Source organism: Mastigoproctus giganteus, chromosome 10 (assembly GCF_048544385.1).
Source record: "Mastigoproctus giganteus isolate SK-2022 chromosome 10, ASM4854438v1, whole genome shotgun sequence".
NCBI classification, from domain to species: domain Eukaryota; kingdom Metazoa; phylum Arthropoda; class Arachnida; order Uropygi; family Thelyphonidae; genus Mastigoproctus; species Mastigoproctus giganteus.
Genome location: NC_143584.1, coordinates 77,544,609 through 77,560,670, shown reverse-complemented (window position 1 = coordinate 77,560,670; position 16,062 = coordinate 77,544,609). Strand labels below are relative to the sequence as shown.

The window sequence follows — 16,062 nt, the reverse complement described above, 5'->3', positions numbered from 1 at the left end:
TACGGCAAATCCAGACTTTTATGAATAGCAGACATCACTTAAGTCACTCGAACACACTTAGAAACTTGAAATTAAGAAGGACTATGTGACTGCGAACAGCTCTAATGGAATACATACTGACTAAAAACTAAGTCACAGTGGAAGGGGGAGGAAGAAATTCTACGAATTAGCACTAAACAGCCAGCGAGGAAACGATCACCCTTGTTTTCTGTTTATTATTCGGGAAAGGAGTGTTTTACTGAGATATGTGTTTGAATCAGTATCTTTCAATTGAGTTCTGAGGAACATGATAATGACTTTGTTCAGTGTTATTGTCTTTCCTGCCCGCTTTATACTCTATCAAGAATATCCATTAGATTTGAGAATCAAAAAGATATGAAGACAATTCCGGGAAAAAAAAAAAAATTGGTCCTCCAAAGGTGATCAATTACAAAGGGAGACCATTTAGTGAGGTTCTGCTGTAGTTTAATTTAAATGATTGATCAGGTTATGGTGGATATGGGGTCGCTGATCGGCAAATGTTTTCCAGTTTGTCATGCGAATATATGCTACTCATTGCTGTAAATTTAGTTGATTTTCATTATTAACAAGGACGCTTAGCATATTTGTAAAAGGATATAGGCGGACGTTTATAAGCTGGAAAATTTATATTTCATTGCATAATTCACCAAGAAAGTCTATGTTCCAAGATAATGAATAATAAAAATCTCATGAACGTTGTTGTAAAATGCATCAACGAAATTAAATCTAAATCCTCACTTGGTCATTGTAAATTTGTAGAACCACAGAAAGACGACGAATCTGAGTGTTACATGGATAATTTGTGCGGAATTTGTATTAAATGATTATGGAGCCAAGTCGCAGATAATGTACTGTGTATTTGTGTGAGAGGAGGAATTATTATTATTATTATTGCTTTTATATTATTTATCCCTAATTGAGGAATTCCACTCTGCAACGATTACTGCTACCAAGTACGCAGGATGGTTGTAATTTCTGGTGTTACTGTCGATCGAACAAATCTCTCACTATCTTAGAGGTGTTCAGGATTGGGACTTTCTGGAGTTCCTTCTAGGTGTTCTTTGGGAAACCTATTGCTGTTAGCTGGCTATATACAGTCTTTGGTACCATACCGATGGTTGACACGATGATTGGGATGGTTGCTCATATCTCAGATATCTCATATCTTGCCGCAAAGAAAAAAAAATTTCTTCCTTTTTACTCTCATGTAAGGTGATCTTGTTTCAATTATTAACCCCAGGGTTCACATGTGGTGAGTATAGGCTTGGCAAACCCAAGTTCCTGAGCTGGATATCGTCATTCTTCTCTTTCTTGGTGATTCCTTTCTACTTTTCTCTCTCTCAGGGTAACTCGGGAATTTTTTTTTTTTTTTTGGCAGATGCAGTATAAGCTCGTTTGCACCATATGGCTGAGCATTAGCTTTAGCATTAGTAGAGGCATTTGATGCAAGAAAGCAAGCTTATGCAGCATCAGCCAAAAAAAAAAAAAAAAAAAAAAACCCACTTCCACTTCACCCCTCTGTTCGTTCAAAATACCTGTCCAGCTGAGCCTTAAACTTATTTAGGCTATCAACCTCCACCACAAGGGATGGAAGTCTGTTCCACCAACCAACCACTCGCTGGCAAAAGGCAAATTTCCGCACGTCTATCCTACATCTGTCTTTCCTTAATTTGAATTTATGCCCTCTCAGGTGATTATTCTGAGCTAGAGGAAGAATCCCATCAGCATTGAGCATGCTTAAACCATTCAAGGCTTTATACACCTCTATCAGATCACCTCGCTGGTGCCTAGTCTCCAGACACTGTAATTTGCAAAACTTAAGCCTTTCTTCGTAAGAGCACCCCTTTGTTCCATTCACTAATCTTGTTGCCCTTCTCTGTACTCGTTCCAGCAGCTCTACATCCTTCTTGAAATGAGGCCTCCAGACCTGTATACAGTACTCTAGGTGTGGCCTGACCATTGCCTTATACAAGGGAATAATCACCTCCTTATCCCTGCTGGAAAAATTCCTGTATATCATTGACAATACTCCATGAGCTACTCTTGCAGCCCGTCTGCACTGCTCAGAGAACTTCATATCTGCCTGCACAACCACCCCCAAGTCCCTTTCATTCTCTACCACTGTCAGTGTTGTACCACAGAGTTGATACGTTGCTCTGGGGTTGCTGTTTCCCATGTGTAGTACTTTACATTTGTCAATGTTAAACTTCATTTGCCACCTCTCAGCATCTGCTCAACCTTTCCAGATCCTGTTGCAGCAGCATAGTGTCAGTAGTGTCCTTGACAACCCTGCCAACCTTTGTATCGTCTGCAAACTTGGACATTAATCCCGATATACCATCATCAATATCATTTATAAATACAGAAAACAATAATGGACCCAACATTGAGCCCTGAGGGACTCCACTAATAACATCAGTCCACGATGAGCAGTGTCCATTGATTACCACTCTCTGTCTTCTCCCCCTCAACCACCCCTTTATCCACAGCAGCCATTTGCCTCCAATGTCACACTGCTCCAATTTGTGTAGCAGTCTTCCATGTGCAACAGTATCAAAAGCCTTTCTAAGATCGAAGTATATAATATCAAAGTTATTCCCTGCATCCAGTTCTTTTGCGACTGCATCATAGTATCCAATCAAGTTGGTCAGGCAAGACTTCCCCTTAACAAAACCATGCTGTGTCTGAGCTATAACTGAAGTCTTGTCTAAATGATCCTGCAGTGCTTCTTTAACCAGTGCCTCCATTAATTTTCCTGGAACAGAAGTTAAGCTCACAGGTCTATAATTACTTGTGTCAGCCTTTGATCCTCCTTTGTGAATTGGGGTCACATTTGCACATTTCCAGTCTATGGGTACCTCCCCTGAGTCCAAGGAAGCTCTCATAATTATGGCTAAGGGTTTGCTTACTTCCTTTGCTGCCTCCTTTAATATAACTGGATAGATCCCATCCACCCCGGGTGCCTTTCTTGTGTTTATCTTCAACAGTTTCTCCTCCACTTTACTCCCAGTTATTTCAAGATTCTGTAGCTTACTGCTAGAGTTGTATACACCTCTGGCATTCCCCTCGCTGAATAACTCCTCATGTGTGAATGTCGATGCAAAATATTCATTTAGTTTGTTAGCTACCTGAGCAGGATCATCAACAGTTGACCCATCAATATCAAGTGGACCAATCTGATTCATCCCTTTCCTTCTAGAGTTTACATAAGTAAAGAACTCTTTGCTGTTTTTCTTTGCATCCCTTGCCAAGGATTTCTCGTAATCTGCCTTCGCCTGCCTAACCTCCTTTGTAACTTGGTTGCATATCAACTTGTATCTATCATAGGCTTCTGTGTCATGTGTTAATTTGTATGTATCCCATGCATTTTTCTTCTCTGCCATATGCCTCATTAGTTCATCTGACATCCATTTTGGCCTAAACCATGAACAATATTTCTTAGTTGGTATGTAAAGCCTAGTAGCTTCCAAGATAAGTTCTTTGAATGCTTCCCATTTTGAATTTGCTGTTGGTAACATCATCAGTTGGTCCCACTGTATAGAATTTAAATACTGTCTCAGTCCATCGTAGTCGCCTTTACGGAAGCAATAACCCTTCCCTTTACCCCTAATGGTAGTTACCTCTTTGAGTAAATCCCACTTCAGCACACTGTGATCACTGCCACCTAGTGGTTCATTTATCTGCAGATTCTTAATGCATGAAGAATCACTGCTGATAATCAAATCAAGAGTATTACTCCCTCTAGTTGCCTCCCGAACATGCTGATGTAGAAAACAATCATCCAATAAATCCACAAAAGCCCTGCTAGTGTGTGAGTATCCACCCCCCAAATTCCCGTCAATATCTGGGAAATTAAAATCTCCCATTATAAGACTTTCTGATTTACTGGCCCACTCTATTTCCCTGTACAGTTCCTTATTATACTCATCAGAGTCATTAGGCCTATAGCGCACTCCTACTCTCAATTTTAATCTTCCAATGTTTTGTGTCACACCAAACTGACTCCACACTGCACTGCACTGTCCAGCGATGTCGACTGGCTTCACTTCCTTGGTTTTTATGTGTTTCGTAACTAATAGCATAACACCTCCCCCCTTCCTATCCTGTCTATCCTTTCTGTAGACGTTGTACTCCCCAAATTGCAGTTCCGCATCCCTTATATCTGTGTGACACCACGTCTCTGATATCCCAACAATATCTGCCTTCGATGTTTTGAGCATTTTGAGCAATACCTCAAATTCATCAAATTTATTTACTAAACTCCTAGCATTGGTGTCCACGCAAGTATACCTGCACCTGTTTCTATTCTTAGCTACCCTAACACAACCCATGTGTTTACTTGTACCGCAAGTACAGTCCAGGCTGAAAAAAAATTCTACCCCTTGAGCCTTGCACAATCTTTCCAGGGCCGAATTGATCGACAAGGCTCTCATCATATACTCCCTCCTATCGTGTCTGGGCAGAATTGCAGACACTTGCAAATTCAACCTTAATTCTCGGCTTTTGTTCAACAGTGACCTGTACTTGTTAAGTAATTCTGCCGGTCTCCCACTCTTAATATTATTAGTGCCAACGTGTACAACTATATAACCTTTTGTGCCCTTAAAAGATGAGTGTGTAGTGTGTAGTTGTGTAGTTCGTGGCGTCGTGGTAGCATAGGTTACCGTGGCTTGCGTCATTGTAAGTGAATGTTATATTGGTAAATTAACCTTTACAATAATAATGGTGAACCATATTTAGCAGTCCCTTAAGACATCGAAACTAATTTACCCGTCCGTATTATGAGGAGAAAATTTATTTTATTATGCACTTGTTCGAAGGAAAATTGGGAGCCTGTTGCAATTCGCGTGAATAGGTAATTAATAAATGGGTTTAGGAAATTTGCCATTAGCCAGCGGGTGGTTAATTGCTGGAACAAACTTCCATCTGTCGTTGTGGAAGTTGATAGGTTGAATAAATTTAAAGGGGAACTGGACAGGCATTTGGAGGGAATGGTGTGATTTTTTTTTTTTTTTTTTTGTCTGATGTTGCATAAGCTCATACATTTGCTTTCTTGCATCACATGCCACTACTACTACTACGTAATATCTGTACTGTACGCATGTGATACTCATATCCGATTATGTTGTAGGTGGCGTTATAATCACAATCTTGGACCTGAATGTTGTGTAGTTCGTGGCGTCGTGGTAGCATAGGTTACCGTGGCTTGCGTCATTGTAAGTGAATGTTATATTGGTAAATTAACCTTTACAAAATATTCGAAAATATGCTTATCGGCTTTTAATACATGAATTTTTTTACAACTGTGTGTGTGTGTCGATACTTCCTTACCGAACGCCATTTGATTTACAGTTATAGTTCTTTCATGGGCACCGCCGAGGTTTAATTTTCAATTAAAGTTAGTGAAAATGCGTCAAAACTATGCATAGTAAATTAACCGAAGTTATTATAGTGGCGTCGTTTCGGTATATTATTATTAGCATTAGCCATATGGTGCATGGAAGCTTGAGACTTATGCTGCACCAGCCGAAAAAAAAAAAAAAAAAATTCCTGCATTATGCTGAGACACAGAGAGTCAGAAATAGAAAGGAATCACCAAGACAGCAAGTAGGAAGATTGATGATATCCAGCTCAGGACACTGGGTTTGCCAAGCCCATACTCACCAGATGTGAGCCCTGCAGGATAGATCTGCGGAAGTATGCCTTCAACCAGCCACGAGTGGTTGACTGTTGGAATGGGCTTCCATCTGTTGTTGTGAAAATGGATGGTTTGAATAAATCCCAGGAAGAACTAGACAAATTGCAGTTTAACATTGACAGATCTCTCTCTCTCTCAGGGTAACTTCGGAAATATTTTTTGGCTGGTGCAGCATAAGCCTCAGGGTTCATTGCACCACATAGCTAATAATAAAAATGTAAAGTACTTTATATTCCAGACACTATAAAGTACTTTATATTCCAGACTCCAGACACTGTAATTTGCAAATTACAGTGTCTGGAGACTAGGCACCAGCAAGGTTTAAGCCTTGAATGGTTTAAGCATGCTTAATGCTGATGGGATTCTTCCTCTAGCTCAGAAAAATCACCTGAGAGGGCATAAATTCAAATTGAGGAAAGACAGATGTAGGATAGACGTGTGGAAATTTGCCTTTAGCCAGCGGGTCGTTGGTTGGTGGAACAGACTTCCATCCTTTGTAGTGGAGGTTGATAGCCTAAATAAGTTTAAGGCTCAGCTGGACAGGTATTTTGAACGAACAGAGGGGTGAAGTAGTGGGTTTTTTTTTTTTTTTTTTTTGGCTGATGCTGCATAAGCTTGCTTTCTTGCATCAAATGCCTCTACTAATGCTAATATGGGTAGCAGTAACCCCAGAGGCCCACATCTGGTGAGTATAGGCTTGGCACCCCCAGCGTCCTGAGCTGGATATCATCATTCTTGGTGATTCCCTTCTACTTCTATCTCTCTCTCTCCCTCCCTCTCTCTCTCTCTTGGGGTAATTCATATTTTATTATATATATATATATATATATATATATATATATATTTTTTTTTTTTTTTGGCTGGTGTAGCATAAGCCTGAGGTTTCTTTGCATCATATAGCTAATAATAATAATAACCCCAGAGTAATGTACCAACTAGGTGGTACTACACAGTGGTGTAGCCAGGTTTTGAAGTGATGGGAAGCAAAGGGATAAAATGGGTGCCAATTGTTTATTTGAATGTAATTTTTTTTATAGTTTTCATTCCACTATTCCAATTAAGAAAATTATGGAAAAATAATTTATTGTATATGAGAGCACGTGAACCATTAGGTTTTTGTGAATAAAAACCTTTAAATCAGTTATCTTACATAGTAGTTACTTCTAGTGTAGTGAAGGATGCAAATAAACTATAATCTTAAATAATGCTTTATTAAATGTAATCTTACAAAAACGTACATGAGCATTAGTAATTTCCTATTAATTTAAGCTTTTTTGCATCAAAGTTTCATTTATGCAAAGTAATCAAATTAAAAGATATAGCTGTATAAATGATATTTGAAAAGTAATATGTCTTGTAACTCTTCTCTTTATTAGCAGAAAGCTGCCTTAAACCAATGCCATGTGTACATGTAATTTAAAAGACTGAATACAGAATATATGAATCATTGACTCGGATAAATAAATCAACCTTAAATCAATCTGGCTTATCATAAATTGAATTATAACTACAGCTTGTCTTAGGCAGCATAACAGCATTATTTACAAGTTTACAACAGCCTCTTTCATCTTGATTTCATTCTTGCAAAGTGGTCTATTACAATCTCATGATCAATGTCATTAGCCATGAATCTTTCAGTGGACAACAGAGCAAGTCCTGACAACCTGTCTTCTGCCATCATCATCATTATCAGCCATTATCATCCACTGCAGGATGAAGGCCTCTCCAGCAACTTTCCAGTTCCTTCTGTTTTGACCACTGGCCATCCATTTACTACCCACAAACTCATGAATTTCATCTATCCATCTCCGCCTTTGTCTTCCAGGTTTTCTTCCATTTTCTTAGTCCGTCTGACATCGTGTCTTCGAGCTATGTGTCCTGCCCAAGACCATTTTATTTCTTTAGTTTTGATAAGAATGTTCTTTACTTGAGTTTGCTGCCTAATCCATGTGTTTCTCTTCTTATCTAACAGTCTGATTCCCCATATAATTCGTTCCATTCTTTGCTGTGTAGTTCTCAGCTTCTCTTCCATTCTTTTGGTGAGTGCCCAAGTTTTGCTTCCATAAGTCATGGTGGGGAGTATACATTGGTTCATTATTTTACGTTTCAGACAAACTGGGATATTGCTCTTCAGTATGTGACTATATTTCCTGAATGCTATCCATCCAAAATTTATTCTTCTCTTGACTTCCAGCCATTTATCATTATTACAGCTAATAACTTGTCCCAGATAAGTATATGACTCCACCTTTTCAATTACTGCTCCTCCAGTCATTGTTTCCCTTTCTGTGGCATACTTCTGCCATAGTTGATCTCAAATATGACTTAACAAGCTTAAGTCTGCTGAAAGAACGTTCAGCTGCAGAACTGCTAATGGGTAGTGTCATGTGAATTCTATACATTGTTGAAAGATTGAGGTACTAGCATGCAAATCATTTGCAATTAAGAACTTCAGTACATTGTTTATGGTCAGTTCATTGTCACTTGAATACTTGCTGCAAAACATTTTTCTACAAAGATTTTTAAATGACAAAAACCCTGGCATGAGTTCATCTTTACAATCATCATCAGTGTGGGTTCATTTATTTGCCAAAAATTCAACTTTGCATAAATTATCATCTTCTTCAAAATATTTTGAGTCAAGACCTTCAAACTTTGTAGCTATATCTTTAAACTTTTCAAATCTACTCTTAACAGAATCTAGCGATACCAAAAAAGTTTCACAAACAAATTTCCTTCTGGCACCCCTTATGCCTTCCTCTTGAGCAAGTTCTTCATGATACCTCATTTTCTTGCACATTCTCTATTTATTTATCTGTACTTGTTATAGTACATTTCTGAGCAAGTGCAGTTGCTTCTTCCTCCAGCTCTTTTAGTGTATTATCATAGTCACTTCTAAATCTGTCAGATACACTTCAAAACTTTGAATAAAGCTTGTAGCAATGACCGTGTAAAAAAAAAAAAAAGTGCAGCCATTATCAACCCACTGCAGGATGGAAGCCTCCTCAACAATTCATGCTGAGGGAAATGGACTATAATCTGCCATGCTGGTCTAGTGTGGGTTGGCAGATCGACTGTATTCAGCAGTCAGGGGCTTATACCCCGGTCTACTCAAAGAGCATGTGCTACTGCACTCACGCTCATGATCACTCGGCTGCGGAGGCCTCCTCTGTAAATAGGATGACAACTGAAAAGCTTTATCTCCAGAATACAATCAGAACCAAAAATTCATATGTGCGCAGGGGTGTCAAAATCCCTGATGCTTCTGCTAACTGCTTAGGAGTACAGTTTTTCAATTGACCAGCAACAGTTTTCTTCAAGGCAGTAACCAATGCAGGTAAAGTTTGCAAAACATTCTACTGCTGCCTTTCTAGATGCCTACCTAATGTCAGAAAGCCATTTAAGGGTCAGTGGAAAACTTTTCAGGCTCTTATGTTGCTCTTTTTTAAGAACTTGGCAAACTACTTGAAAAGTAAGTATAAATATTCTCCAGAGTTCCAAAAACTAGTTTGGCTTGAACATTACACTTAACTGAATCAATTAAAGCCAAGTTTAAATTATGCACGCAGCAATGCAAAAACAGCACAGAAGGCAAAACTTCTGGAGCCCTGATAGTTCACCTCACATTGTGCTAGTACTGTCATATGATTGACCATAACACATTTCTATAGGAATATCTAGTTCTGATAAAGCAGAGTGAAGCAGTTTGTAAAAATTTTCTGCATTTGCACTTGGCAACTAGAAAAACTGAACAAATCTCACTACAATTATTATTATTATTAGACATATGGTGCAAGGAAGCCTGAGGTTTATGCTGCACCAGCCAAAAAAAAAAAAAAAAAATTGAGTACCCTGAGAGAGAGAGAGAGAGAGAGAGAGAGAGAGAGAGAGAGAGAGAGAGAGAGAGAGAGAGAGAGAGAGAGAAAGTACGAAGGAATCACCAAAAAGAAGAATGATATCCAGCTCAGGACCCTGGGTGTACCAAGTCCATGCTCACCAAATGTGAGCCCCTATCGCCATTCTCTGTCACATGGTCCTTGAGGTTGTCACAGACATTCTCTCAGATATGCCAGACAAGCTGTACTTGCTATCTGGGAGTCTAAAACACTGATGGAACTGATATTCGGGTGACATTCAAGTCAAGTGGACCCAAATTTGCAAAGTCCAGACGGTCTGTGACAGCCAAATCCTCTGCTTGTACTTTCACAATGGTGGGACTGTTAGTAACCCTGGGTATAACCTCCATGCACATGCACACTGTGGGTGACCACCCAGGTGTGAACGAACGTAAGCAGGGGTCGAAGTGTGGCGCCCATGCCACATGGACGAATGCCACCCCTCTGTGTTACCAGGCAATACAAGGTGGTAGATGACTCTCATCAGCCGGTGAAATGCCACCACTTTGCTTATTGGTGGCTTGAAGTGGTGGAACCCATGTTTAGTCTCCAGAGCTAAGTTTGGGACAACCCTTCCCCATCTCTTCCATCATGCAGTATGACTGTTGGCTTTTGAGATTATGATGAACATCATGGTGAGATCCAATCTTCCTTACATTTCGAGGGTACAACTCTAAAATGATATTCGCAGGCCGGCCGCTAGTTAGTACACCGGACCGAACCTATTGGTGACTCTCTAGGAGGCTTCTGGATCAGCTAGTGTATAATCTTGCTACGTGTACTCTGCCAGATAGTGACTGGAGGGAGTCCGAGTAGTGTGTACTCGGGGGGCATTGTCGAGGCCACGTTATGTCAAGGATCTGGGTGTATATTCTTACCATGTGTGTGCCATATCCAGAAATTGCAATACTTCATACAGCATGTCCCCTCCACTTTTTCTTAATATTGAATACACCATGAATTGTCAAACTAATAAAGTAAGCTTATCTGTGAAAAGATCTAAACCTCCCAAACACTCCCTAGTTCATTTCACAAATATATGTGGTCTCAATTTTAATCTCAACAATGTCCATTTCCACTTGCGTGTCTGCCAAATCCCATGTACATTTTCTGACAGAATCTCAGTTATCGGTTGATTTGACCACTGCTTATCTCAGTTGCCGAAAGAATTATTAGCTGTATGATTTATTTTGCCTCAAAGGTGGTACTTGTGCATATATTCGTCCCGATACTCCCTGTCAGAGATTGGTAATTTGGAATCTCCTCTTTTTGATCTTCTCCGGCTTAAAATCTCTATACCTCATTGTGTCAAATTCATCTGTTGTCTCTATTAATTTTTCTCCCAACTCCACTAATCACTTGGAACTCTTTGACTTCTTCTCTTTGCAACTTGACTTTCTCCAGTCCAACTTTCCTAACAGTGCGGTAATTTTCCTTGGTGATTTTAATGTTCACAACTGCAGCTTACTTCCGTTTTCTAGTCTCACTGACCCAGCTGGATGAGATGCTGAGGCTTTTGCAATTACTAATGACTGCACAGATTATTCATTTACCTACAAGAAAACCAGACAGTCCTAACCATGCAGCCAATATGCTTGATCTTTTTCTCACAAACAACCCTTCTAAGTACACGGTCGAAGTGAGTGGTCCTTTAAGCACCTCAGATCACAACTTTCTGATTCTCTTCTCCCATGGAGCCTTCACCTCATGGCTATTCCCAACCTCATATTGTTTGGCATTACAAGAATGCAAAGTGGGATGACCTGCGAGATTTCTTTTCTTCTTTTCCTTGGTCGGATTACTGTTTCAAAAGTTCTGATGTCGACGCTTGCTCATGTCATGTCAGTGAAATTATTTTTGTAGGAATAAAATCCTTTATTCCACACTCCACTTTAAAATCTCATCCTTTATCTAAACCTTGGTTTTCCAATAAATGTGTTAAGGCTGTTCAAGAGAAGAATGTTGCATATCATAATTGGCTTGTTTCCAAATCTTCAGATTCATTTTCTGCTTACACCAAAGCTCACAACAATTGTAAAGCAGTTATTAATCAGTCCAAACTAGATTTTGAACAGGCTAAGAGTAGAAAACTTGCTTCTTGCAGTAATGGTAGCCGAGCATTCTGGTCTCTTGCCAAAGCTATTGGTCGCAACTTTTGCCCATCTCTGCTCCCACCTCTCTCCCTCAAAACCAGATGGTTCTGTTGTCACTTCAGAAAAGGATAAAGCTTACCTGCTAGCATCCCATTTTTTTCTTCCAACTGCTGTATCAATGATCTTGTTAAAACACCTCCCACCATTCCCAACAAGCACCATTCAATGCCTCCTGTGGTCTTCCTAAAAAATCATGTCAGAAGGATTTTGACTAATCTTGATGCAAAGAAAGTTCCAGGTCCTCATGGTATTTCTCCACTTGTTCGCAAAACCTGTACTCCTGAACTTACTCCTCTTCCTTGCCTCCTTTTTTCAGTTTCTTATTCAAAGGTGTTTTTCCTTCTGCTTGGAAATTTGCTCATATCTAACCAGTTCCTAAAAAGAGTGACAAATCTCTTCCATCCAATTATCGTCCCATCAAAATTACTTCTACTCTTTCTAAAATAATGGGGAAATCAATTAACTGCCAACGCTTAAACTACCTAGAAATCTTCCATCTGATCAATGATCACCAGCATGGATTCCATTAGTGTTGATCCACAGGTGTTATTCTGGCTTATTTTACCCATTTATGGACAAATTCAATGGAAAAGTTCAGGGAAACACAAGCAGTTGCTCCTGACATCTCAAAGGCTTTTGAATGTGTTTGGTATAAAGGTCTCCTAAACAAGCTTCCATCTTAGGTTTGCAAACTGTTTTTAGTAATTGGTTATCCAGTTTTCTCTCCGATCGCTCACTGGGGGTGATGGTAGCTGTTTCTCTGTCTTCTAACTTTTCCACTAATGCTGGTGTCCCCCAAGGTTCAGTTCTTTCCCCCACTATTTTCATCTTTTATATTAATGACCTGCCATTGACTGGAAATCCTATCCATAGTTTAGCCGGTGATAGCACATTGCAATCGACTTTCCATTTTGAGAAACCTTGCTCTGCTCAATGAACTTCATCTTCTCGAATATCTGCTACCAATTCCTTAAATGCTGATCTCCAGGTAATTCTCCAGTGGGGCAAAGACAGCTTAGTTGATTACAATCCTTCTAAAACTCAGTCTTGTCTTATATCTTGCAAAAAGGATTCTTCTGCTCCTATACTTATCTTTGGTGACACTCCGATTTCTAGGCAAAATGATATATCTCTTTTGGGGATTACCCTGACTTCTAATCTCTCTTGGCACAAGCACATTACAAATATTGCTTCATTTGCATATGAAAAACTTAGTTTTCTCTTTCGCTCTCATTGTTACTTTTCTTCCAAACAGCTGTTCACTCTATACAAATCGCAAATCCTCCCTACCATGGAATATTGTTCCCACATCTGTGGCGGTGCCCCCAAAACCTCTCTCAGGCTTCTAGATTCCATTCAGAAGAGGGCAGGAAGGTTAATTAATGACTCCTCTCTAACAGAGTCTCTCCACTCACTGTCTCATAGACGTACTGTTTCTGTTTCATGTCTTTTCTACAGATACTTCCATGGGCACTGTTCTTCTGAATTGGCTTCTGTGATTCCCACTTTCTCTTTCAAAACAGTCCGAACACTTGTCGCCACCAGCCAGCATCCATTTACTGTCCAACTTCAAACTCACAGAAGTAACTTTTCATCTTACTCGTTTATTCATTCAACTGCCGTTTTCTGGAACAACCTTCCTTTGTATGTATTTCACGAAAATTACAGTCTACAGAAGTTGAAGTCTAATGTCAACAAATATCTTCTTTCATCTTCTCAACCTCCAATCCAAGCACGGTTCTAAGTACTATAGGTTCTAATACCTCTCATGTTTAGGGTTTTCATAAAAAAAAAAAAATACTTACCGTAATGACAAAGAAAACTGATCTACTATACTAATAACTATCATGGCATCCTGAATTACTGCATAGGATTTGCTAAGCATAAACTAAAAAAATTACCATATGTCATTATTGAAATATCTTCAGATGTTAAGGATAAAAAATAGATTAATTGGGAAGAAGGCGGCAAGTAGGAAAAAATTTATGAAAGGGGGAGCATTTGCTCCCTCCTGGCTATGCTCCTGACTACACTCAGGATAGTGGAGAATGAAAAGGATATGGGGTTAATTGTGCAGACAGGATGTAAGAGTAGCTGATGGTGTCTTGTCAATGATATACGGGCGCTTCCGTAGCCAGGTGGGAAGGAGCAGCAGTGCGTAGCACACGCTTCTTGATTAGACCGGGGTTCAAGCCCGTCACCACTAAATACAGAGGATACGGAAAGGTCAGGGAATGACCACCGCATATCCCCGGAGCAATATGGCCTTAGTTGCTAATGCTCCTAAAAACCAAATAACAACAACGTCAATGATATACAGGAATTTTGCTAGCAGGGATATGGAGGTGATTGTCCCCTTGTATAAGGCAGTAGTTAGACCACACCTTGAATACTGCAGATCTGGAGGTGTCATTTTGGGAAGGATGTAGAGCTGCTGAAATGACTACAGAGAAAGGCAACAGGATTGGTGAGTGGAACAAAGGGTTGCTGTTGTGAGATGACTGATGCGAAAGGAAAAGCAATAATGGTGGTGTGTGTGTTACATGCCAAAAGATTTCATTGTGAAGAGCATGAGAAGAATCTGTTTGTTCAACTTCAGTGGGTAAGCAAGAGCAGTGTGATGACACTTAGTTGATAAGTGTGCTCACGTCTATTTCAACATGTTAGAGAAGGCACAAAGGGGTGGGTAAAATGTTCTTGATACAGTTCACACCAATGATCCAAGTACTATCAAAATAAGACTGTTCAGTATTTGAAAGCAGTGATCACAAATTCATAAAATGGGTAGTATTCATGGAAATTTTGGTGGCCAAAGGGAAAAGCGATCAGGGCTTTAAATATAGGAGGAGATGGGTTCTATTTGAGATTACTTGAGGTCTATTAACCGGAGCATATTACTGTATGCTATTTGATATTAATGAATTATAGGAAGTGTTTAAGGGATTTATTCTGGATTCCAGAAGAACATTCATTGTAGTTGAGAAGTACTGCAAAAGAAGGATGCTAAAATGGATGACAAGTAAACTGTCAAGAATTGAGCAAAACAAAAAAGCATGGCATATTTATAGGCTATCATGTGACACTGCTTTATATAACTATAAGCAGAGATGTAATAAAACCACCAAGACTTTAAGTCTTGCAAAAAATCTGTAAGATTTGCAAAATTTGAGTATAAAACATTGTTGGCAAAGAGGAGGAAAGGATTTTTTGAATGCAAATATGTAGAAACTAAACTCAGTAGCCCCCCCTTACAACTTTAAAAGTGGTGGTATCATCAATAATCCAGCTGAAATGGTGGCCAAGTTGAACAGATATTTTGTAAATGTCTACTATTGAAACCACATTAGTGCCAAGGGATAATAAGGAAGTGGATTTGAATCATTCTAAAATAAGTGACATAATGATATCAAATCGTGTCAGTGAAATTATTTTGCAGGAATGGACTCTTTTATCCGACACTCCACTTTAAAATCTCATCCTTTATCTAAACCTTGGTTTTCTAATAAATGTGCTAAGGCTATTCAAAAGAAGAACATTGCATATCGTAATTGGCTTGTTTCTAATTCTTCAGTTTCATTTTCTGCCTACACCAAAACTCGCAACAATTGTAAAGCAGTTATTAATCAGTCCAAACTAGAGTTTGAACAGGCTAAGAGTAGAAAACTTTCTTCTTGCCCTAATAGTAGTCGAGCATTCTGGTCTCTTGCCAAAGCTATTGGCCGCAACTTTTGCCCAACTCTGCTCCCACCTTTGTCCAAACCAGATGGTTCTGTTGTCACTTCAGCCAAGAATAAAGCTGACCTGCTAGCATCCCATTTTTCTTCTAACTCATGTATTAATGCTCTTGGTAAAACACCTCTCACCATTCTCAACACGCTCCATTCAATGCCTCCTGTGGTCTTCCTAAAAAATCATGTCAGAAGGATTTTGATGAATCTTGATGCTAAGAAAGCTCCAGGTCCGAATGGTATTTCTCCACTTGTTCTCAAAACCTGTGCTCCTGAACTTATTCCTGTTCTTTGCCGCCTTTTTTCACTTTCTTATTCCAAAGGTGTTTTTCCTTCTGCTTGGAAATTTGCTCATATCCAGCCAGTTCCTAAAAAATGTGACAAATCCCTCCCATCCAATTATTGTCCCATTGCAATTACTTCTATTCTCCCTAAAGTAATGGAGAAATCAATTAACCCGCCAACTCCTAAACTACCTAGAAACCTTCTGTCTGATCAACGATCGCCAGTATGGATTCCGTCAGTGTTGATCCACCGGTGATATTCTGGCTTATGTTACCCATTTA

The 16,062-nt window shown here is 39.4% G+C and overlaps 1 protein-coding gene across 1 annotated transcript in view; it reads left to right on the top strand.

The window, feature by feature from the left end:
• Positions 1–5,157: 5,157 nt before the first annotated feature.
• Positions 5,158–16,062, top strand: part of LOC150079102 (cysteine desulfurase-like) — a 225,576-nt gene continuing 214,671 nt past the window's right edge. Inside the window, exon 1 of the mRNA XM_090383894.1 lies at positions 5,158–5,237. The gene's annotated coding sequence lies outside the window, so the exon portion shown is untranslated. The remainder of the gene's footprint in view (positions 5,238–16,062) is intronic.